The sequence below is a fragment of the Mobula birostris genome, chromosome 20, assembly GCF_030028105.1.
Source record: "Mobula birostris isolate sMobBir1 chromosome 20, sMobBir1.hap1, whole genome shotgun sequence".
Lineage (NCBI taxonomy): Eukaryota > Metazoa > Chordata > Chondrichthyes > Myliobatiformes > Myliobatidae > Mobula > Mobula birostris.
In genome coordinates this window covers 50,061,231-50,086,966 of record NC_092389.1, presented here as the reverse complement: position 1 = coordinate 50,086,966, position 25,736 = coordinate 50,061,231, and positions in this window count along the sequence as shown.

Below are 25,736 nucleotides of genomic sequence, written 5' to 3'. Positions count from 1 at the left end.
TTTGTAGGATTTTCCATTCAAGGGCATTGGTGTTTCCAAACCAGCATCTGATGTGGCCAGTCAATCTACTCTCCACCAGGTACCTAGAGAAGTGTTGTGGGTGCCATGCGGACTCTTAAGGAAGGAAAGGCAGACGTGCTTTCTGTCTGTTGGGCCTAGGGCAGGTCCTCCGAGATAGTAATCCAGCAAATAGGAGCTTTCTTCTATTAAAGGTTTCACTCTACATCAGACCTTATTGTTGTTCTAGACAGGGCGGTGCAGGGGAAGGGTTGGTAATGGGGACAATCTCCAACTACCTACTAAACGCTCCCAATGGCGTGCGCCTCAAATAGCCTCTGACAACCAAGCCCGACACCTGGCCATGTGCGGCTCCTGGCCCTGGAACTGTTTCTACTGATGGGAGAAGGGGGCAAAGGCCCCTTAAAACCGGCCGGTCCGGGCAGACGGGGCTCGTCAGGCCGCGGTTGGCGGCTCGTCCTGGAGAAGGAAAACTCCGATCTCCAACCTCCGCTGCCTTGTGGCTGTACCCGCTCACGGGGAAGGCTTCAGGAGTGAACCCCGAGGGAAAAGTCCGGAGCTGGAGTCCCTGAGGCAGTCCGACGTAGAGTTAAACGCCGACTGGCAACTCCTGGTGCCAAACTGTATCGGGTCTCTGCCGATCCTTTGGGTTCATCAGCTGTGTGGAGAGGGGGAGCCTGTTACACGGGGCAACAGCTCGCTCTCCGTATCGTACTGCCCGGGCTTGCGTATCGAATGTAGACAGCTGTGACACAATATTCATGGTCGACATTGACCAATGGAGGGCCTCACTCTGCGTCTTGTATCACGCATAAGACAAGGATAAAAAGTACTTTGCTAAAGTTTGTAGTCAAGGGAGTTACAAGATAACCAAGCGATTCTTACGTACATGACATTGTCAAATCCGAGTAAAGGAAAACAATGCGTTATTTTTTTTGGAAACGCCTGCATCTGCACTCGTGGTTTCATTAGAACATGAGACACAGAACTGGAATGGTAACTTTTCCAGCCTGCCTGGGCCGCAAGCAGAATTTCTGGGTTTTGCCGAGAACTTGAGTTTAATTTTAGCTGTGGTTTTGGCCTCACAGGACACAACTGTTGGAGTTACACTGTCGCTGGAACTGGATGTGGGCGATGTTTACTCAGATATGAGGTTTATTTCTCACATGTACAGCCCTGTGCTAAAGCCTTCGGCACACACACACACACACACACACACACACACATATATGTAGCTCCTCCAAAAGGACCACAAACTTGTCAAGATTTGGAGGTTTGCATGCCTTAATGACACAAAGAACATAAGAGACAGGAGCAGGAGTCGGCCACCCAGCCCGTCGAGCCTGTCCCGCCATTCAATAAGACCATGGCTGATCTGACCATGGACTCATCTCCACCTACCTGCCTTTCCCCCGTAACCCTTAATTCCCCTACTGTGCAAAACTCTATCCAACCTTGTCTTAAATATATTTACTGAGGTAGCCTCCTCTGCTTCACTGGGCAGGGAATTCCACAGATTCACCACCCTCTGGGAAAAGCAGTTCCTCCTCATCTCTGAGCTCAATCTACTCTCCTGAATCTTGAGGCTATGTCCCCTGGTTCTAGTCTCGCCTACCAGTGGAAACAACTTTCCTGTCTCTATCTTATCTATCCCTTACATAATTTTATTTGTTTCTATAAGATCTCTCATTCTTCTGAATTCCAGCGAGTACAGTCCCAGGCGACTCAATCATAGTCTAACCCCCCCCTCATCTCTGGAATCAGCCTGGTGAACCTCCTCTGCACCGCCTCCAAAGCCAGTCTATCCTTCCTCAAGTCAGGAGACCAGAACTGCACGCAGTACTCCAGGTGCGGCCTCACCAGTACCCTGCAGCAGAACCAGAGCTATATTGGCTGGAGTCAGGGCTTCACGCGTTGGCTCTTGGTAGGTCACCCGTGCCAAATAGGTCAAAGGGTAGAGGCCGGACTAAGAGTGGGTCCACTGGTCCTCCTGGTTTGGGGGTTCAGCCCAGGGCTAACAACTCGGACCGGTCAAACAGGACTGTAACAGAAAGAGCAATGAAGAATCCTTGTACATCTGAGTGCGACAGTATTCCTGAGTCTCCACCTGGCACTGGCGTGACTGACAGTAGTGAAAACCGTGAGGAAGCTACTGACACAATGAAGGAAGCCCTGAACACCACCAGAGATGGAGGACCTTCATTGCTGCCCTAAAACACGTAGATATACTGTACGTAGCTCAGGAGACTTGAGCACACAGTACTGTAGTAACTTTATGTATTGCACTGTACTGCTGATGCAAAGAAAACAGACTTCATGACACTTGTGAGTGATGATAAACCTGATTCTGATATGGGTCTCTGCTGTGGACTGAGAGTGGGAAGAGGGTCAGGGAGAGGGGTGATCATGGTTGGGAAAAGGGGATGGGAGAGGGGGATCATGGTTGGGAAAAGGGGAAGGGAGAGGGGAATCATGGTTGGGGAAAAGGGGAAGAGAGAGGGGAATCATGGTTGGGGAAAAGGGGAAGGGAGCAGGGAATCATGGTTGGGGAAAAGGGGAAGGTAGAGGTGAATCATGGTTGGGGAAAAGGAGAAGGGAGAGGGGAATCATGGTTGGGAAAAGGGGAATGGAGAGGGGAATCATGGTTGGGAAAAAGGGGAATGGAGAGGGGAATCATGGTTTGGTAAAGGGGCAGGGAGAGGGGAATAATGGTTGGGAAAAGGGGAAGGGAGAGGGGGATCATGGTTGGGAAAGGGGGAAGGGAGAGGGGGAATCATGGTTGGGAAAGGCGGAAGGGAGAAGGGAATCATGGTTGGGAAAAGAGGAAGGGAGAGGGGGAATCATGGTTGGGAAAAGGGGAAGGGAGAGGGGGATCATGGTTGGGAAAGGGGAAGGGAGAGGGGGATCATGGTTGGGAAAAGGGGAAGGGAGAGGGGAATCATGGTTGGGAAAGGGGGAAGGGAGAGGGGGAATCATGGTTGGGAAACGGGGAAGGGAGAGGGGAATCATGGTTGGAAAAAGGGGAAGGGAGAGGGGGATCATGGTTGGGAAAGGGGGAAGGGAGAGGGGAAGTACCAGAGAGACATTCTGTGATGATCAATAAACCGATTGTTTGGAATCAAATGACCTGGCATGGTGTCTCAGGGCTGGGTGTATGCACCCACACCACCCTACTCTGCCACCTGTCCCACACCCCTCCCGCAGGTGCACCACCCTCGCTGTTCCTAACATCCTTTGCTCCCGCCAGATTTACAAACTCGCTCTCCGCTCCACGTTGACAAATACAGAGCTGAGTGAAAGCCTCAGCCCGCCTAGCTAGCTAGGTATAGACACGGTGTGTGCCTAAGACTTTTTCAGAGCGCTGTACACTAAAACGCACAGCGAAATGCAGCGTTTTCCCTTCAGGACCGACACAGCGCGAGGGTCTGCTGGGGCAGCCCGCCGGTGTCTTCTGGCACCGATGTAGCATGCCCAGAGCTTCCCAAAGCCTAATCCCAAGTCAACGGAATGTGGGAGGAAACCGGAGCCCCCGGAGAAAACCACGATCGAGCCATGGGAATGGAATCTCAATCCCCCAGTCGTTGGCTCTGTAAAGCTCCCTGCTGGCCACTTCACGACCAGGCACCTCTTTGTTAACAAGACAAAGGCGAAGGCGACGTCGTCAGACAGTTCACGAAACTTCCTTTTCTTAACAGGGTTCTAGGGCGGCCTCCAGGCCGAGGAGTCCAGAGACAGCAAGGGTAAGGGTTGGGGGAGCGAGCCCATGAACGACTCCAGTTCTTCACGACCTCGCCAATTAAAGCGCGCGGCGTGATCGCAGTCAACGAGGACGAGAGCGGAAGGCGAAGGGTTCAGCGCCATCTGCCTGCGTGTGACCTCTCTCTCTCTTTCTCTCTCCCCCTCTCCCTCAATGCTACTGAAGAACGGTGCCTGAGTCCCTGGGTCTTGGGCCCCAGGGTTTAAATGACCCGGTTTGCGGATTGGACTCTGCGGGTCACGTTACGACGTGTTTCTACTTTCTGGTCGCCCCTTGTTGTTCCAGTTTTGTGCGATTTTGATCGGGGAGAGGGCGGGGGGTGGGGGGCGGACTGGTCCTATCAATGAATGGCACACCGCGCTGAACCGAACGTATCGCGACGATTTTGCGGTTTGATACTTTATAGTCTGCGTTTCGCGCTCCTTTTGTTGCCATTTGCCTGACTTGTTTGTTTTTTTTCTGTACGTTGGATGTATGTCGTTTTTCCTTTGAACGGGTTCACTGGCGTTTCTTTGTTCCGCAGCCGTCCGTGAGGGGGACGAGTACCGCATACATACTTTGACGATAGATGTAACTTTTGCACCTTTGAAGTATCTATCAAGTGTTGGCTGAAAACCAGAGGAGGACGCAGGAAGTGAAAGAAGTAGGTTACACCCGTGACTGAACTGCCACAATCTGCGGATCAGGTTCGCAGACGACACTGATCGGCCTTATTTCTAGCGGTGACGAGACGGCCTACAGAGGAGAGGTTGACACCCTGACTCCAGTGGTGCCAGGATAGCAACCCCTCTCCCTCAAAAAACAACGGAGCTGATGGCGGATTACAGGAGGAACGGAGACAGGCTCGGCCCAATCGATATCAATGGGACTGCAGCTGAGAGGGACATTAGTTTCAAGTTCCTCGGTATACACATCACCGACGATCTCACCTGGACTGTACACACCGGCTTTGTGGCAAATTAACTCAAAACAGCCTCTCTTCTACCTTAGGTGAATGAAGAAGTTCGGCGTGGGCCCACAAAATCCTCAAGACCTTCGACAGGGGCACCTTTGGGAGCATCCTGACTGTCTGTATCACCGCCTGGTAGGGGAACAGCACCAACCCTGATCACTGGGCACTGCAGAGAGTGGTACGGACAGCCCAGCACCTCTGTGGGCGTGAACTTCCCTCCACTGAGGACATTTACAGCAGCAGGTGGGTAAAGGAGGCCTGGAAGATCATCAGGGACACCAGACACCCCCCCCCCCGACCATAAACTGTTCCAGCTGCTCCCGTCTGGCAAACCGCAGCATTAAAACCAGGACCAACAGGCTCCGGGACAGCTTCTTTCTACGAGTCATTAGACTTCTAAATTCACATGTCTGTGCACTGCGATGGAGTGCAGAGATTTTTAATCATAATGCAGAGATTTTTACTCACTCACATGGTTGGATGGATGTAAGATTTAAATAAATTCAGTTGATTGGAGGGAGTTTAAAGCACTCATCGAGGGATCAGAAGTGGAGAGAGTGAGCAGTTTCAATTTCCTGGGTGTCAAGATCTCTGAGGACCTAACCTGGTCCCAACTCATCGATGCAGTTATAAAGAAGGCAAGACAGCGACTATACTTCATTGGGAGTTTGAAGAGATTTGGCATGTCAACAAATACGCTCAAAAACTTCTATAGTTGCACCGTGGAGAGCATTCTGACAGGCTGCATCTCTGTCTGGTATGGAGGGGCTACTGCACAGGACTGAAAGAAGCTGCAGCAGATTGTAAATCTAGTCAGCTCCATCTTGGGTACTCGCCTACAAAGTACCCAGGACACCTTCAGGGAGCGGTGTCTCAGAAAGGCAGCGTCCATTATTAAGGACCCCCAGCACCCAGGGCATGCCCTTTTCTCACTGTTACCATCGGGTAGGAGGTACAGAAGCCTGAAGGCACACACTCAGCGATTCAGGAACAGCTTCTTCCCCTCTGCCATCCGATTCCTAAATGGACATTGAATCTTTGGACACTACCTCACTTTTTTAATATGCAATATTTCTGCTTTTGGCACGATTTGAAGGGGCGGAGCTTTGGAGACAATGGCGCCTAACAGCGACTCCTTTCTTTGCTTGCATCTTCAGAAACAGTTACCTGCTTCTATCCTTAATATCGCTGTTCTCCCCTTCATTTGAAGACCCTGACCTGGAGTTACACGCTGACTTCGGTCCTTTGCGAGAATGGGACCCGTTCTCGGGGTCTCACGACTGGCCATTATTCGAGATGCCAAGGACGCAGCCTAGAAGATTAGCGTGCTTTCGGAGTTTCGGTATCTCATGGCTCTGGAGGCAGACAAACTCGAGGCCGGTGCCTCTGCAGGAAACCGGTGTGTCGCGGGAGACGGAAGATCGAGAGCAGCGAGCTGGCTGCTGGTTGTCTGCCCAGAGACCCGAGTCCTTTGGGCACAGAGCTCGGAAAAAGCGACGCAACAGACTTTAAACACCGTAAATCAGCGAGTTGTTTTGTTACGTCTCCCCTCTCACTGTGAAACGGGGACGCCTCTTTTTCCCCTATTAGGGCGAGAGAGAGAGCCTTTGGTATGTTAAATACCGGGTGAACGAGTAGTCTTTGGGGTACTGCAAGTCTGTATCTTTATTGATGCTTTGCTGCACGCTTGAGTGCTCGGAGGGGGAGGGTGCAGATTTTTTTTTGCTGGTGGGGGTGGGGGGGGGTCGTTGCTTTGCTGCTGATGCGTGGGAGGGGGAGCGGGGGGGGGGCTTTGGGGTTCTAACATTTAACTGTCACTAATTCTTTGGGGGCACTCTGTTTTCGTGGATGTTTGCGAAGAAAAAGAATTTCAGGATGTATATTGTATACATTTCTCTGACATTAAATGTGCCTTTGCAACCTTTGATTTTTAATCTATTCATTAGAGTATACTGCAATTGATTGATTTATTTATTACTATTATTATATCTTCTTCTTCTCCATCATGTATTGCATGGAACTGCTGCTGCTAAGTTAACAAACTTCACGGCGCACGCCGGCGATAATAAACCTGATTCTCATTCAACTTAAATAAATTCAGTTCCGTGAGTGTGTGACTGAAGGTGGAAGCGGGGAAGTGTGTGTGTGTGGGGGGGGGGGTGTTGCCTTACGCACGATGAGAAATCTTTCATCGTCAGCTCCCCATCGAAAACATAATCAGAATCAGAATCGGGTTTAATATCCCCGGCATAAGGAATTTGTTGTCTTTGGCGGCAGCAGAACGAAGGAATGCGTAATAATAGGGTGAGTAGGGGAACTGCGGGTTACAGAAAGTATATAGTAGAGAGTAAACAGTTAAATTAAATAAGCAGTGCAAAAACAGAAATAAAAGTAATCGTGTGGCAGTGTTTACCGGTTCAGTGTCCATTCAGAAATCGGATGGCAGAGGGGCGGAAGCTGCTCCTGAATGTAATGGTATCTGGTGTGTACAGTGCACACGATGTTTCGTGAACTGTAACTGGCCCCCTGTTTGCAAGCAGCAGACGGCACTGATTATAACTTTCTTGTTTCAGTTTAACATTCTTTGCAGTAGAGAGTCCGGAGCTGAAAAGGAAAGTTAATTATTACCACACCTAGCCATTTTGTTTCACTAGCAGAATTCCCCCCATTTCTATAATGTCCTCTGGCAGTGGATTCTTTCATCTGTGTGTGTGTGTGTGTGTGTGTGTGTGTATCCTTATCTCTCCGCTCGCTCTCCGTGAGGGCTTCCACTTCAAGCAGGCAGGGCAATTATCTTACCGAGCCACCATCGTCGCCCCGAGCCTGCGGGGCCCCAAGGGGATGATTATCGACCGCGGGGTTGGGGGGGGGGCGGACTGGAGGCCTGGGAGCCAGTCCTCACCACGGAACAGGAGGAGGAGAGGGTCAGCAACTTTAACTTCATCGGCGTTATCATTTCGGAGCACTCGTCCTGTGCCCAATCACGTACGCACCTTTATGAAGAAAGCACAGCGGGTCCCCTACTTCCCGAGAAGTTTGAGAAGATTGGGCATGACATCTAAGACTTCGATAAACTTCTGTAAAGGTATGCGGTGGGGAGCGTATTGACTGCTTGCATCGCGGCCTGCTTCGGTAAAACAAAACCCTTGAATGAAAAAGCCTGCAAAGAGGTCAAGGATGCTGCCCAGTCCGTCACGGGTAAGGCCCTCCCCGCCATTGAGTACATCGACAGGAAAGCAGCATCCATCGTCAAGGACCCACACCACCCAGGCCATGCTCTCTTCTCACTGCTGCCATCGGAAGGAGGTAGAGGAGCCTCAGGACTGGCACGAACAGGTTCAGGAACAGTTATTACCCCTCAACCATCAGGAAGGAGGTACAGGAGCCTCAGGACCCACATCGCCAGGTTCAGGAACAGTTATTACCCCTCAACCATCAGGAAGGAGGTACAGGAGCCTCAGGACCCACACCACCAGGTTCAGGAACAGTTATTACCCCTCAACCATCAGGAAGGAGGTACAGGAGCCTCAAGTCCCACACCACCAGGTTCAGGAACAGTTATCACACCTCAACCATCAGGAAGGAGGTACAGGAGCCTCAGGACCCACACCACCAGGTTCAGGAACAGTTATTACCCCTCAACCATCAGGAAGGAGGTACAGGAGCCTCAGGTCCCACACCACCAGGTTCAGGAACAGTTATCACACCTCAACTATCAGGAAGGAGGTACAGGAGCCTCAGGACCCACACCACCAGGTTCAGGAACAGTTATTACCCTTCAACCATCAGGAAGGAGGTACAGGAGCCTCAGGACCCACACCACCAGGTTCAGGAACTGTTATTACCCCTCAACCATCAGGAAGGAGATACAGGAGCCTCAGGACCCACACCACCAGGTTCAGGAACAGTTATTACCCCTCAACCATCAGGAAGGAGGTACAGGAGCCTCAGGACCCACACCACCAGGTTCAGGAACAGTTATTACCCCTCAACCATCAGGAAGGAGGTACAGGAGCCTCAGGTCCCACACCACCAGGTTCAGGAACAGTTATCACACCTCAACTATCAGGAAGGAGGTACAGGAGCCTCAGGACCCACACCACCAGGTTCAGGAACAGTTATTACCCTTCAACCATCAGGAAGGAGGTACAGGAGCCTCAGGACCCACACCACCAGGTTCAGGAACTGTTATTACCCCTCAACCATCAGGAAGGAGATACAGGAGCCTCAGGACCCACACCACCAGGTTCAGGAACAGTTATTACCCCTCAACCATCAGGAAGGAGGTACAGGAGCCTCAGGACCCACACCACCAGGTTCAGGAACAGTTATTACCCCTCAACCATCAGGAAGGAGGTACAGGAGCCTCAGGACCCACACCACCAGGTTCAGGAACAGTTATTACCCCTCAACCATCAGGAAGGAGGTACAGGAGCCTCAGGACCCACATCACCAGGTTCAGGGACAGTTATTACCCCTCAACCATCAGGAAGGAGGTACAGGAGCCTCAGGACCCACACCACCAGGTTCAGGGACAGTTATTACCCCTCAACCATCAGGAAGGAGGTACAGGAGCCTCAGGACCCACATCACCAGGTTCAGGGACAGTTATTACCCCTCAACCATCAGGAAGGAGGTACAGGAGCCTCAGGACCCACACCACCAGGTTCAGGGACAGTTATCACCCCCTCAACCATCAGGAAGGAGGTACAGGAGCCTCAGGTCCCACACCACCAGGTTCAGGGACAGTTATCACACCTCAACTATCAGGAAGGAGGTACAGGAGCCTCAGGACCCACACCACCAGGTTCAGGAACAGTTATTACCCCTCAACCATCAGGAAGGAGGTACAGGAGCCTCAGGACCCACACCACCAGGTTCAGGAACAGTTATTACCCCTCAACCATCAGGAAGGAGGTACAGGAGCCTCTGGACCCGCACCACCAGGTTCAGGAACAGTTATTACCCCTCAACCATCAGGAAGGGGGTACAGGAGCCTCAGGACCCGCACCACCAGGTTCAGGAACAGTTATTACCCTTCAAGGTCCTTGAACCAGAGGGGATAACTTCACTCAATTTCACTCACTTGACAGTCACTGAACTGTTCCCACAACCTCCGGACTCACTTTCAAGGACTCTTCATCTCGTGTTCTCAATATTCATTGATTATGTACTTTAATATTTTTTTTCTTCTCGTCCTTACACAGTTCGTTGTCTTTTTGCACGCTGGTTGCCTGCACTTCTTGTCTTTCATTGAATCTATTGCGTTGCTGGCGTTCAAGGTGAAAGCCCGCAAGAAAAAAACAAAGCTCGGGGTTGCATGTGGTGGCGGAGACGTCCTTGGATAATAAAATTACTTGGAACTTCTGAACTTTGAGATGCCTCCAAAAGCTCACTCCGCCCCTAACAGTGGGTCTGCAGCCTGCGATTGCGAGAATGGTCCCCCAGCGCAGCAAGATGGGCTTTTCACTGCACAATTTACCTTGTTAGAATCTTGAATCTGATTGTCTACCTGCACTTTCTCTGTAGCTGTTACAGTCTTCTGTTTGTATTACCTTATTTGGATGGTTCGTGGAATCAGAATCAGAATCGGAATCAAAATTAGGTTTAATATCACCAGCGTATGTCCTGAAATTCGTTAACTTTACGGCAGCAGCACAATGCGATCCATGATAAATAAATATAGAGAAAAAACGGAGTTACATTAAGCTTACATAGATGACGCTTAAGTTAAGATAAGTAGTACAAAAGATAGAAATGGAAGTATAGAGAGGTAGTGTTCACGGGTTCAATATTCATTTAGAAATCGGATGGCGGAGGGGAAGAAGCTGTTCCTGAATCGCTGGGTGGGTGCCTTCAGGCTCCTGTACCTCCTTCCCGACTAACAATGAAAAGAGGGCACGTTCTGGGTGGTCCTTAATGATGGACGCTGCCTTCCCAAGGCTTGCTCCTTGAAAGTGTCTTGGAGGCTTTGGAGCTGGTATCCCAAATGGAGCTGTGTCATCTTCCAAGTTTCTGCAACTTACTTCAATCCTGTGCAGTAGCCTCCACCCGACTCCATACCAGACGATGGTGCAGCCAGTCAGAATGCTCTCCGCAGTACGTTTGCAGAAGTTTCCGAGTGTTTTAGTCGACAAACCAAATCTCCTCAAACTCCCGATGAAATATAGTCACTGTCTTGCCTTCTTTATGGCTGCATCAACATGCTGTGACCGGATTAGATCCTCAGGGATCTTGACACCCTTAAAAGTGCTCACTCTCCCCACTTCTCTTCCCTCGTCTTGCCTTTCCTGAAGTCCACAGTCAGCGCTTTGGTATTGCTAGTGTTCAGTAGAAGGTTATTGCTGCGACACCACTTGACTAGCTGGTATTCTTGGGCCGTCTTGCATGCACTGCTCTTTTGAGGTCTATCCACAGATTCCTGATGATGTTTAGGTCGGGGGACTGTGAGGGCCATGGCAAAACGTTCAGCTTGCACCTCTTGAGATAGTCCATTGTGGATTTTGAGGTGTGTTTAGGTTCATTATCCTGTTGTAGAAGCCATCCTCTTTTCACCTTCAGCTTTTTTACAGACGGTGTGATGTTTGCTTCCAGAATTTGCTGGTATTTAATTGAATTCATTCTTCCCTCTACCAGTGAAATGTTCCCCGTGCCACTGGCTACAACACAAGCCCAAAACATGATCGATCCACCCCTCTGCTTAACAGTTGGAGAGGTGTTCTTTTCATGAAATTCTGCACCCTTTTTTCTCCAAACATACCTTTGCTCATTGCGGCCAAAAAGTTCTATTTTAACTTCATCAGTCCGCAGGACTTGTTTCCAAAATCCATCAGGCTTGTTTAAATGTTCCTTTGCAAACTTCTGACGCTGAATTTTGTGGTGAGGACGCAGGAAAGGTTTTCTTCTGATGACCCTTCCATGAAGGTCATGTTTGTGCATGTGTCGCTGCACAGTAGAACAGTGCACCACCACTCCAGAGCCTGCTAAATCTTCCTGAAGGTCTTTTGCAGTCAAACAGGGGGTTTTGATTTGCCGTTCTAGCGATCCTACGAGCAGTTCTCTCGGAAAGTTTTCCTTCCTGTGGTTTGAAGAACCGGCTGTCGCCCGTGCAACGGGCTCCCCCTCTCCACGTCACCGACGCAGTCCAAGGGCAAGGGCAAGTGCCGATACAGCTTGGCACCAGTGTTGTCGCAGAGGTTGCCAGAGTGAAGTTGTAAACAACATCAAACTGCCTCAGGGACCCCCAGCTCCGGATTTCTTCCTTGGGGTTTGCTCCCGAAGCCTTTCCTGCGGGCGAGGTACGGCCGCAAGGCAGCGGAGGTTTAAAATCATAGTCATAGTCATAGTCATAGTCATGGTCATACTTTATTGATCCCGGGGGAAATTGTTTTTCCTTGCAGTTGCACCATAAATAATAAATAGTAATAGAACCATAAATAGTTAAATAGTAATATGTAAATTTTGCCAGAAAATAAGCCCAGGACCAGCCTATTGGCTCAGGGTGTCTGACCCTCCAAGGGAGGAGTTGTAAAGTTTGATGGCCACAGGCAGGAATGACTTCCTATGACGCTCTGTGCTGCATCTCGGTGGAATGAGTCTCTGGCTGAATGTACTCCTGTGCCCACCCAGTACATTATGTAGTGGATGGAAGACATTGTCCAAGATGGCATGCAACTTGGACAGCATCCTCTTTTTCAGACACCACCGTCAGAGAGTCCAGTTCCATCCCCACAACATCACTGGCCTTACGAATGAGTTTGTTGATTCTGTTGGTGTCTGCCGCCCTCAGCCTGCTGCCCCAGCACACAACAGCAAACATGATCGCACTGGCCACCACAGACTCGTAGAACATCCTCAGCATCGTCCGGCAGATGTTAAAGGACCTCAGGTCTCCTCAGGAAATAGAGAGGGCTCCCTTCTGCGGCCCGCCAAGAGGAGTCTTCTTTCTCCTGGGCGGGCCGCAGTCTGAGGCTGACTGGTTTTGAGGCACCTTTGCCCCTTCTCCTGTCAGTAGAAACAGTTCCACCGGGCCTAGTAGCTAAACCACACGTGAAGGCTGAGAGTTGGGCCTGGTTTTCAGAGGCTGTTGGAGACGCACGGCGTTGGGAGCTCTTTATATGTAGTGGGAGCTCATTCCTACTACCACCCCCAGCTATGGCAACCTCAGGGAGCCGTGGATGAACTCAAGATTGCAGACTACTGTCGACACCCCCTCCTTGCCCTGCACCGACCGCCCACACCTCCACATGCCAACTGCTATCGTCCCAATCTTCACCTCCCCCAGCCCCCACCATCCACCAACTCCCCAGTCATCATGGCCTCGCCTTCACTGTTGGGCAGGTGGGAAGGGCCCTGGGGAAGCTCAGACATGGAAGGGTGTGAACCCCAGGGTCCGGAAGGAGTGAGCTGTGTGGAGATCTGCAGGGCATTTCATATCTGAGTCTCGGCCTGGAAAGGGTCCCGACTGTGTGGGAAACTTCATGTGTGGTCCCAGCACCCAACCGAAAGTCTTGAATGACTACCGTACAATGGCCCTGACCTCACACATCATGACGACCCTAGAGAGGCTGGTCCTGGTTCACCTCTGACCCCTGGTCAGGTCAGCACCCAATCCCTGCAGTTTGCCTACCAGGAGCACATTGGAGTCGACAATGCTGTCGTCGACCTCTGGACAGAGCCTACTCCCGTGTGGATAAGCAGGGCAGCACTGTGACGATCATGTGTTTTGATTTCTCAAGTGCCTTCTATACCATACAGCCCTCATTGCTGGGGGAAGTGCTCCATTCATTACAGGTTGGCACTTCTGTTCTATCCTGGATAATGGACTACCTGTACCTGACTGGCAGACCACAGCTCGTGCAGCTTCAGAGCGGTGTGTCAGACATGGCTATAAGCAGCACTGGGGCCCCACAGGGGATTGTATTGGCTCCTTCCCTGTTTACCCTGAATACCTTAGACTTTAGACACAACACCGAGTCATGTCGTCTGCAGAAATTCTCCGATGACTCAGCAACAGTTGGGTGTATAAAGGGAGGATGGGAGGATGAATACGGGGCCCCGGTGGAGGACTTTGTCGAATAGTGCAAGCTGAATCATCTGCAGCTCAATATCAGTGAGACAAAGGAGATGGTGATGGACTTCAGGAAGACTGAGCCTGCACTGCTCCCTGTTACTATTGATGGTGAGGACGGTGGATGTGGTGAGGACCTACAAGTACCTGGGGGTGCACCTGGACGACAGACTTGAGCGGAGCACCAACACAGAGGCTGTGTACAAGAAGGGCCAGAGTCGCCTCGACTTCCTGAGGAGACTGAGGTCCTTTGGAGTGTGCAGGCCTCTCCTTCACACGTTCTACCTGTCTGCTGTCACCAGTACAATCTTCCACGCGGTGGTGTGCTGGGGCAATGGCATCAACACCGGGTGATGCCAACAGGCTCGGTAAACTGATTAGAAAGCCTGGCTCTGTTATAGGAGTCAAACCGGACACACAGGAGGCTGTGGTGGAACAAAGGACCCTCTGGAAAATCCTGGCAATTCCGGACAATGTTTCTCACCCTCTGCGTGCCACCTTGGCTGAAGAGAGGAGAACTTTTAGTAACAGACGGAGACAACTGGGCTGCCCCAAAGAGCGATAAATGAGGTCATTCTTACCCTCGGCCATTAGGCTCGATAATGAGTCAACATAAAGAAAGGGAAATGATGACCCCCCCCCCGCCCACCCCGTTAGACTGCTTGAGGTAAGTTATTTTTCATTCTTTCGAACTTCTCTTCTAATATTTGTACATCTGTGTGCTTGTAATGCTACTGTGACACTGTAATTTCCTTTGGGATCAGTAAGTTTCTATCGATCCATCTGCAAAACAACAGACTTAACGACGTATGTCGGTGAAAATAAACCAGATTCTAATTTTGATATCCACCACCACCGCCCCCATGTTCACCTGACTTAGGTTGGAAAAGTCTGTGTATCAGGCACATAATGACCCACACAGGGCTGTTCCCCCTCTTTGGGAGGTCCGGTCATTAAAGGATTTGCTTAAAATGAGAGGCAGATTTCGAAAGTCTGGTTTTCAAATACGTCCACAATTTCTGCTCCTGCAGACCATGAGGCTTAATGAGGTGGCTCGGGGAAACTGAACTCCATCTCTTACAATACCCAGGCCGGTTTCTTTTCTGCCCACTGCACAATGGCCGGAAGCAGAACCGGAATCAGGCTGCGGCAGGACTCGAATGCCCGTAACTTCCCGCGAAGCCGGGCCTCGCAACGCAGGGGGACCGCGGGGCCTCGCCTCCAGGTGAGCTCGATGCCTCTTGTGCTCGCTTTGGCCGCCAGAACAGCGAGGAACCATCGTGCACCCACCCCACCCCCACCCCCCACCCCACCACACCTCCCGGTGATCCTTTGGTCTCGGTGTCTGAAGTTGACGTGCCTTCAGGAGAGTGAATCCAAGGGAAGCATCCGGCACCTGGTGGAGTACTGGACACCTGTGCTGACCAGCTGGCCGCTGTGTTGACGGACATCTTCAGCCCCTCGACCTGGCAGAGTGTGTGGTCCCCACCTGCTTCCAGCAGGCTTTCAATCGTGCTGGTGCCCGAGAAGAGCAGGGTAACCCGGTGGCACTTTCACCCACAGTGAGGAAGTGCTTTGAGAGGCAGGCTTCTGAAACATGCCAGCTCCTGTCTGAACGGTGGCTTGGATCCACTCCAATTTGCCTACCCAACCAACGGGCCAACAGCAGGTGCCATCTCTCCAGCTCTTCACTCAACCCTGGGACATCTGGACAGCAAAGGTGCATACATCAAGGTGCTCCTTATCGATTACAGCTCAGCATCTAATACCATCATCCCCTCAAAACTAATCAGTAAACTCCAAGACCTGGGCCTCAGGTGCCCTTGTGCAATTTAGACCCTGGATTTCTTCACTTGCGGACCCCAGTCAGTTCAGATTGGCACAAACATCTCCTCCACAATCTCCATCAGCGCGAGCACCACAGGGCTGTGTACTTAGCCCCCTGCTCGACTCACTTTACACCTGTGACGGTGTTGTTAAGTACAGCTCCAACACCCGATACAAGTTTGATGATGACCTCACTGTTGTGGGCCGTGTCAAAGAGGGTGATGAATCAGCGTACAGGAAGGAGATTGAGAACTTGTCTGAGTGGTGTGATAACAACAACCTCTCTCTCAATGTCAATAAGACCAAGGAACTGATTGTAGACTTCAACAGAGGGAAACCAGAGGTCCATGAGCCAGTAATCATCAGAGGGGATCAGAGGTGGAGAGGGTCAGCAACTTTAAATTCCTGGGTGTCGCTATCTCAGAGGACCTGTCCTGGACCCATCATGTAAATATAATTGCGAAGAAAGCACGACACTGCCTCTACTTCCTCAGAAGCTCGCGGAGACTCTGAATGCTTCAAAAATCTTTCCAAGCCTCTATAGAAGTGTGGTGGAAAGTGTGCTGACTGGCTACATTATGGCCTGGTGTGGGAACACCAGTGCTTCCGAGCACAAAATCCGACGAAAGGTATTGGATTCGGCCCAGTACATCTCAGGTAGAGCCCTCCCAACCATTGAGCACACCTGCATGAAGCATCATTGTAGAAAAGGAGAATCTATCATCAGAGATCCTCCCCACCCAGGCTATGCTCTTTTCACGCTGCTGCCATCAGGAAGGAGGTACAGGAGCCTCAGGACCAACACCACCAGGTTCAGGGACAGTTATTACCCCCTCAACCATCAGGAAGGAGGTACAGGAGCCTCAGGACCTACACCACCAGGTTCAGGGACAGTTATTACCCCTCAACCATCAGGAAGGAGGTACAGGAGCCTCGGGTCCCACACTACCAGGTTCAGGGACAGTTATTTCCCCACAACCATCAGGAAGGAGGTACAGGAGCCTCAGGACCCACTCCACCAGGTTTAGGGACAGTTATTACCCCTCAACCATCAGGAAGGAGGTACAGGAGCCTCAGGACCCACTCCACCAGGTCCAGGAACAGTTATTACCCCTCAACCATCAGGAAGGAGGTACAGGAGCCTCAGAAACCACACCACCAGGTTCAGGAACAGTTATTACCCCTCAACCATCAGGAAGGAGGTATAGGAGCCTCAGGACCCACACCACCAGGTTCAGGAACAGTTATTACCCCTCAACCATCAGGAAGGAGGTACAGGAGCCTCAGAAACCACACCACCAGGTTCAGGAACAGTTATTACCCCTCAACCATCAGGAAGGAGGTACAGGAGCCTCAGAAACCACACCACCAGGTTCAGGAACAGTTATTACCCCTCAACCATCAGGAAGGAGGTACAGGAACCTCAAGGACCCACACCACCAGGTTCAGGAACAGTTATTACCCCTCACCCATCAGGAAGGAGGTACAGGAGCCTCAGGACCCACACCACCCGGTTCAGGAACAGTTATTACCCCTCAACCATCAGGAAGGAGGTACAGGAGCCTCAGGACTTGCACCACCAGGTTCAGGGACAGTTATTACCACTCAACCATCAGGAAGGAGGTACAGGAGCCTCAGGACCCACTCCACCAGGTCCAGGAACAGTTATTACCCCTCAACCATCAGGAAGGAGGTACAGGAGCCTCAGGAACCACACCACCAGATTGAGGAACAGCTATTACCCCTCAACCATCAGGAAGGAGGTACAGGAGCCTCAGGACCCACTCCACCAGGTTCAGGAACAGTTATTACCCCCTCAACCATCAGGAAGGAGGTACAGGAGCCTCAGGACCCACACCACCAGGTTCAGGAACAGTTATTACCCCTCAACCATCAGGAAGGAGGTACAGGAGCCTCAGGACCCACACCATCAGGTTCAGGAACAGTTATTACCCCTGAACCATCAGGAAGGAGGTACAGGAGCCTCAGGACACACACCACCAGGTTCAGGAACAGTTATTACCCCTCAACCATCAGGAAGGAGGTACAGGAGCCTCAGAAACCACACCACCAGGTTCAGGGACAGTTATTACCCTTCAACCATCAGGATGGAGGTACAGGAGCCTCAGGTCCCACACCACCAGGTTCAGGAACAGTTATTACCCCCTCAACCATCAGGAAGGAGGTACAGGAGCCTCAGGACCCGCACCACCAGGTTCAGGAACAGTTATCACCCCTCAACCATCAGGAAGGAGGTACAGGAGCCTCAGGACCCACACCACCAGGTTCAGGAACAGTTATTACCCCTCAACCATCAGGCTCTTGAACAAAAGGGGATAACTACACTCATTTAAGGACTCTTTTAGTTTGTTACTTCATGCTTGTTATTGATTGCTATTTATTTATTGTCTGCATTTGCACAATTTGTATACAGTTTACAGTTCCTGATGTTTACAGTTTGGAGATCCTGTTTACAGTCACTGTTCTATGGATTTGCTGAGCACACCCGCAGGGAAAACAACCTCGGGGTTGTATGTGGAGTCATGTATGTACTCTGACAATAAATTTTACTTTGAACTCTGAACTCTGTATGACGTGAAATTTGTTGTTTTGTGGCGGAACCCCAGTGGAAAGAGATGAAATTAGACTGAATCGGACAGAAGTCTCCAGAATATATACATAGCTAGGGTGCCTTTGACTTCTGCACAGTCTGTAGCTCTGGCAGGAGCTAGGGGTGTTGGAAATGGCGAGGCTGGGGTGTGGGACAGGTGACAGAGGAGGTGTGCCAGGGTCAGTGGGAGAGACACACAGGTGTAGACACATCCAGCCCTGAGACACCAGGCAAGCTCATGTGATTCCAAACAATCAGTTTATTGATCGTTACAGAATGTCTCCCTGGTGCTTCCGCTTTCCATCCCTTCACCTTTTCCCCCCAACCATGATTCCCCCTCTCCTCGCCCTCTTCCCACTCCCTTCGCCTTTTCCCAACGGTGATTCCCCATCTCCCTGCCCTCCTTCCCACTCTGGGTCCACCACAGAGACCCGTATCAGAATCAGATTTATCATCACTCACATCTGTCACGAAATGTGTTCTTTTTTTTTGTGGCAGCAGGACAGAGCAATACATAACATTACTACAGTACTGTGCAAAAGGCTTGGGGACATAATTATATGCTAGGTTTGGTAAGTCGTGGGTGTGCTCTGTTGGTGCCTGAAACATGGCGGCACTTATGAGCTGCCCAGAGTGCATCCTGGGATTGTGATGGTTGTTGACACAAAATGGTGGATTTCCCCCCATCCCCCCCCACTGATCTCCCTCCTGGCACTTATCCTTGTAAGCGGAACAAGTGCCACACATGCCCTTACACTTCCTCCCTTACCACCATTCAGGGCCCCAGACAGTCCTCCAGGTGAGGCAACACTTCACCTGTGAGTCGGCTGGGGTGATATACTGCGTCCGGTGCTCCCGATGTGGCCTTCTATATATTGGCGAGACCCAATGCAGACTGGGAGACCGCTTTGCTGAACACCTACGCTCTGTCCGCCAGAGAAAGCAGGATCTCCCAGTGGCCACACATTTTAATCCCACGTCCCATTCCCATTCTGACATGTCTATCCACGGCCTCCTCTACTGTAAAGATGAAGCCACACTCAGGTTGGAGGAACAACACCTTATATTCCGTCTGGGTAGCCTCCAACCTGATGGCATGAACATCGACTTCTCTAACTTCTGCTAATGCCCCACCCCCCCGTACCCCATCTGTTATTTATTTTTATACGCACATTCTTTCTCTCTCTCTCCTTTTTCTCCCTCTGACTATACCCCTTGCCCATCCTCTGGGTTTCCCCTCCCTCCCCCTTGACTTTCTCCCTCGGCCTCCTGTCCTATGATCCTCTCACATCCCTTTTGCCTATCACCTGTCCAGCTCTTGGCTCCATCCCTCCCCCTCCTGTCTTCTCCTATCATTTTGGATCTCCCCCTCCCCATCTCACTTTCAAATCTCTTACCAGCTCTTGCTTCAGTTAGTCCTGACGAAGGGTCTCGGCCTGAAACGTCGACTGCACCTCTTCCTAGAGATGCTGCCTGGCCTGCTGTGTTCCACCAGCAACTTTGATGTGTGTTGCACCCATATTGTACTGTCTCAGTACTTTTATATTTGTGTGCTGTAGCACTTACTTTTTATTCACAGTTATTTTGTAAATAACACTGTTCTTTGCATTTCTGGTCAGATGCTAACTGCATTTCACTGGCTTTGTATCTGTACTCGGCACAATGACAATAAAGTTGAATCTAATCTAATCTAAGACGCCTTACTAACTGAGAGAGTTCAGAGGAGAACGGCCAGACCGATTGCAGCTGACAGGAAGGCGGCGGTATCTCAAATAACCAACAGCGGTGGGCAGAGGAGCTTCCCACCACCACACATCTGACCTTGAAGTGGACGGGCGCCACAGCGGAAGAGCAAGGCCACTTTCCTTAGTAGTCATAATCATAGTCATACTTTATTGATACCGAGGGAAATTGGGTTTTGTTACAGTTGCACCAATGAAGAATAGAGCATAGATATAGCAATATAAAACCATAAATAGTTAAATAGTAATATGTAAATTATGCCAGGAACTAAGTCCAGGACTTAGTCCAGGACTGAGCCTATTGGCTCAGGGTGTCTGACCCTCCAAGGGAGGAGTTGTAAAGTTTGATGGCCACAGGCAGGAATGACTTCCTATGACGCTCTGTGCTGCATCTCGGTGGAATGAGTCTCTGGCTGAATGTACTCCTGGGTCCACCCAGTACATTATGTAGTGGATGGGAGACATTGTCCAAGATGGCATGCAACTTGGACAGCATCCTCTTTTCAGACACCACCGTCAGAGAGTCCAGTTCCATCCCCACAACATCACTGGCCTTACAAATGAGTTTGTTGATTCTGTTGGTGTCTGCTACCCTCAGCCTGCTGCCCCAGCACACAACAGCAAACATGATGGCACTGGCCACCACAGACTTGTAGAACATCCTCAGCCTCGTCTGGCAGATGTTAAAGGACCTCAGTCTCCTCAGGAAATAGAGACGGCTCTGACCCTTCTTGTAGACAGCCTCAGTGTTCTTTGACCAGTCCAGTTTATTGTCAATTCGTATCCCCAGGTATTTGTGATTCTCCACCATGTCCACACTGACCCCTGGATGGAAACAGGGGTCACCGGTACCTTAGCTCTCCTCAGGTCTACGACCAGCTCCTTAGTTTTTTACACCAATTTAGAGAGTGGTGAATCTGTGGAATTCCCTGCCAGGAGGCCTCTGAGGGGAAGCGACGGTGGACCACCCAGAAAGTGCAGACTTTGATATGTTTCCTGTTCACCTCCCCACCCCACTCCTCGGACGGGTTACCCAGTCCATTTTGCCCCCTCCGCCCCCTGTGGTGGAAATTATCCTGAAAAACGCTCTGACGAGTCCAGGGCAAAAAATATTTGGATAATGGACCCGCAAGCTGTCGGGCTTGTAATCGATCGGCGACAGCAGAGAGAGAGAGGGAGAGCGTTTAGAGAATCAACAGGGAGTTTTTTAAAAGACTCCGCTTCCACAAATGGCTCCCCAGTGTTAACCAGATGGCACGAGACACCTGCAATTAGCATGATAAGTTTTGCTCAAATTTACATAAAAGGCTTAATTATGTTAATTATTTAACTTCACGCCATTAGCGCCGTTTAACGATATACAAAGGCAGATGGTTCGCCCTTTCTGTCAAAGAGATGTAACATCATTTCCTGTCAAGGACTCGTACTTGCGAGTGACAGAGATCCTGTCTTTTAATGTAATCATTCTGCACTTTCCGATAAAGAAGATAAGTGGGCGGTTTTGTTTCTTTTTTTTTTAAAATAAATGCGTCTCCTTTCAAGCGTCTGGTTATCTCCGCAGTGCAATACCGACAAAGGGTGAAGATTGGGAGAAGCTTACCCCCACCCCCCGCAGCCCACCCCGCAACAGTAATCACAGGCCAGACGGCTGAAGCCCGTGGGGTTAGCGCAGGACCAAAATCAGGTTTATCATCACGGGCGTATGTCGGGAACTTTGCTTGTTCTCTGGCAGCGCTACTTCCCAATACATAAAATATACATATTGTGCTAAAGTTTTTGACACACACACACACACACACACACACACACACACACACACACTCTCTCACACAATCTCACACTCACGCACTCACACTCTCACACAATCTCACACTCACGCACTCACACTCTCACACACTCACACTCTCACACACCCACCCACCCACACACACACACACACACACACACACAATCTCACACTCACGCACTCACACTCTCACACACTCACACTCTCACACACCCACACACTCACACACACGCACTCTCACACTCTCACACTCACGCACTCACACTCTCACACACTCACACTCACACTCTCACGCACTCACACACTCGCGCACACACTCTCACACTCACACTATCACACTCTCTCACTCTCACATTATCACACTCTCACACACACACTTTCACACTCACACTCTCTCACTCTCACATTATTACACACTCACACACACACTCTCACACACGCACTCACACACTCACACTCTCTCACATTATCACACTCACACACTCAGACTCACACTCATACTCTCTCACATTATCACACTCACACACTCAGACTCACACTCACACACTCTCACACTCTCACTCTCACACACTCTCATGCTCACACACTCTCACACGCACACTCACACACACTCGGTACTGTGCAAGTCTCAGATACTTAAATTTCTTATACGCCTGAGACTTTCGCACAGTACCGTATTAATCTTATGTGTTGCCCTGGGGTTCACCAGGTTGATTCCAGAGATGGGAGGTGGTGTTAGGCCACGAGGAGAGATTGATTCACCTGGGACTGCACTCACTGGAATTCAGAAGGATGAGAGGAAATCTTACAGAAACATATAAAACTGAAAGAGATAGATAAGATAGAGGCAGGAAAGTTGTTCCCACTGGTAGGTGAGACTAGAACTGGGAAAACATAGCCTCAAGATTTGGGGCGGGAGTAGATTTGGGATGGAGATGAGGAGGAATTGCTTTTCCCAGAGAGTGGTGAATCTGTGGAATTCTCTGCCCAATGAAGCAGTGGAGGCTACCTCAGTAAATATATTTAAGAGAAGGTTGGATAGATTTTTGCAGAGGTGGAGAATTAAGGGTTATGGGGAAAAGGCAGGTAGGTGGAGATGAGTCCATGGCCAGATCAGCCATGATCTTATTGAATGGCGGAGCAGGCTCCATGGGCCAGATAGAACATAGAACATAGAATAGTACAGCACAGTCCAGGCCCTTCAGCCCACAATGTTGTGCTGACCCTCAAACCCTGCCTCCCATATAAGCTCCCACCTTAAATTCCTCCGTATACCTGTCTAGTAGTCTCTTAAACTTCACTAGTGTATCTGCCTCCACTACTGACTCAGGCAGTGCATTTTATGCACCAACCACTCTCTGAGTAAAAAACCTTGCTTTAATATCCCCCTTGAACTTCCCACCCCTTACCTTAAAGCCATGTCCTCTTGTATTGAGCAGTATTCCCACCCCTTACCTTAAAGCCATGTCCTCTTGCATTGAGTCCTGTTATTATCTTGTACACCTCAAATGTTTCCTCTCATCCTCCTTCTCTCCAAAGAGTAAATCCCTAGCTCCCTGAATCTCTGATCATAATGCATACTCTCTAAACCAGGCAGCATCTTGGTAAATCTCCTCTGTACCCTTTCCAATGCTTCCACATCCTTCCTATAGTGAGGTGACCAGAACTGGACACAGTACTCCAAGTGTGGCCTAACCAGAGTTTTATAGAGCTGCATCATTACATCGCGACTCTTAAACTCTATCCCTCGACTTACGAAAGCTAACACCCCATAAGCTTTCTTAACTACTCTATCCACCTGTGAGGCAACTTTCAGGGATCTGTGGACGTGTACCCCCAAATCCCTAACCTCCTCCACACTACCAAGTATCCTGCCATTTACTTTGTACTCTGCCTTGGAGTTTGTCCTTCCAAAGTGTACAACCTCACACTTCTCCAGGTTGAACTCCATCTGCCACTTCTGCATCCTATCAATGTCTCTCTGCAATCTTCGACAATTCTCTACACTATCTACAACACCACCAACCTCTGTGTCGTCTGCAAACTTGCCAGCCCACCCTTCTACCCCCACATCCAGGTCGTTAATAAAAATCACGAAAAGTAGAGGTCCCAGAACAGATCCTTGTGGGACACCACTGGTCACAATTCTCCAATCTGATCTGCAGGCAAGCCAATTCTGAATCCATCTGGCCAAACTTCCCTGGATCCCATGCCTTCTAACTTTCTGAATAAGCCTACCATGTGGAACCTTGTCAAATGCCTTACTAAAATCCACATAGATCACATCCACTGCACTACCGTCATCTATATGCCTGGTCACCTCCTCAAAGAACTCTATCAGGCTTGTTAGACAAGATCTGCCCTTCGCAAAGCCATGCTGACTGTCCCTGATCAGACCATGATTCTCTAAATGCCCGGAGATTCTATCTCTAAGAATCTTTTCCAACAGCTTTCCCACCACAGACGTAAGGCTCACTGGTCTATAAATACCCGGACTATCACTACTACCTTTATTGAACAAGGGGACAACATTCACCTCCCTCTAATCCTCCGGTACCATTCCCATGGACAACGAGGACATAAAGATCCTAGCCAGAGGCTCAGCAATCTCTTCCCTCACCTCGTGGAGCAGCCTGGGGAATATTCCGTCAGGCCCTGGGAACTTATGCATCCTAATGTATTTTAACAACTCCAACACCTCCTCTCCCTTAATATCGACATGCTCCAGAACATCAACCTCACTCATATTGTCCTCACCGTCATCAGGTTCCCTCTCATTGGTAAATACCAAAGAGAAGTATTCATTGAGGACCTCGCTCACTTCCACAGCCTCCAGGCACACCTTCCCAGGCTTTATCTCTAATCGGACCTAGGAGTCAGATGGCCGACTCCTGCTCCTGTTTCTTATGTCTTCATGCATGGTACTGCTGCCGCAAAAGAAATTCATGACATATGTGAGTGATGATAAATCTGATTCTGATATGGGTCTCTGTTGTGAACATGGTTGGGAAAAGGGGAAGGGAGAGGGGAATCATGGTTGGGAAAAGGGGAAGGGAGAGGGGAATCATGGTTGGGAAAAGGGGAAGGGAGAGGGAGAATCATATTGGGAAAAGTGGAAGGGAGAGGAGAATCGTGGTTGGGAAAAGGGGAAGGGAGAGGGGGAATCATGGTTGGGAAAAGGGGAAGGGAGAGGGGTAATCATGGTTGGGAAAAGGGGAAGGGAGAGGGGAATCATATTGGGAAAAGGGGATGGGAGAGGGGAATCATGGTTGGGGAAAGGGGAAGGGAGAGGGGGAATCATGGTTGGGAAAAGGGGAAGGGAGAGGCGTAATCATGGTTGGGAAAAGGAGAAGGGAGAGGGGAATCATATTGGGAAAAGGGGATGGGAGAGGGGAATCATGGTTGGGGAAAAGGGAAGGGAGAGAGGAATCATGGTTGGGAAAAGGGGAAGGGAGAGGGGCAATCATATTGGGAAAAGAGGAAGGGAGAGGAGAATCGTGGTTGGGAAAAGGGGATGGGAGAGGAGGAATCATGGTTGGTAAAAGGGGAAGGGAGAGGGGTAATCATGGTTGGGAAAAGGGGAAGGGAGAGGGGAATCATATTGGGAAAAGGGGATGGGAGAGGAGAATCATGGTTGGGGAAAGGGGAAGGGAGAGGGGCAATCATATTGGGAAAAGAGGAAGGGAGAGGAAAATCATGGTTGGGAAAAGGGGAAGGGAGAGGGGGAATCATGGTTGGGAAAAGGGGAAGGGAGAGGGGTAATCATGGTTGGGAAAAGGGGAAGGGAGAGGGGAATCATATTGGGAAAAGAGGATGGGAGAGGGGAATCATGGTTGGGGAAAGGGGAAGGGAGAGGGGGAATCATGGTTGGGAAAAGGGGAAGGGAGAGGGGAATCATATTGGGAAAAGGGGATGGGAGAGGGGAATCATGGTTGGGGAAAGGGGAAGGGAGAGGGGGAATCATGGTTGGGAA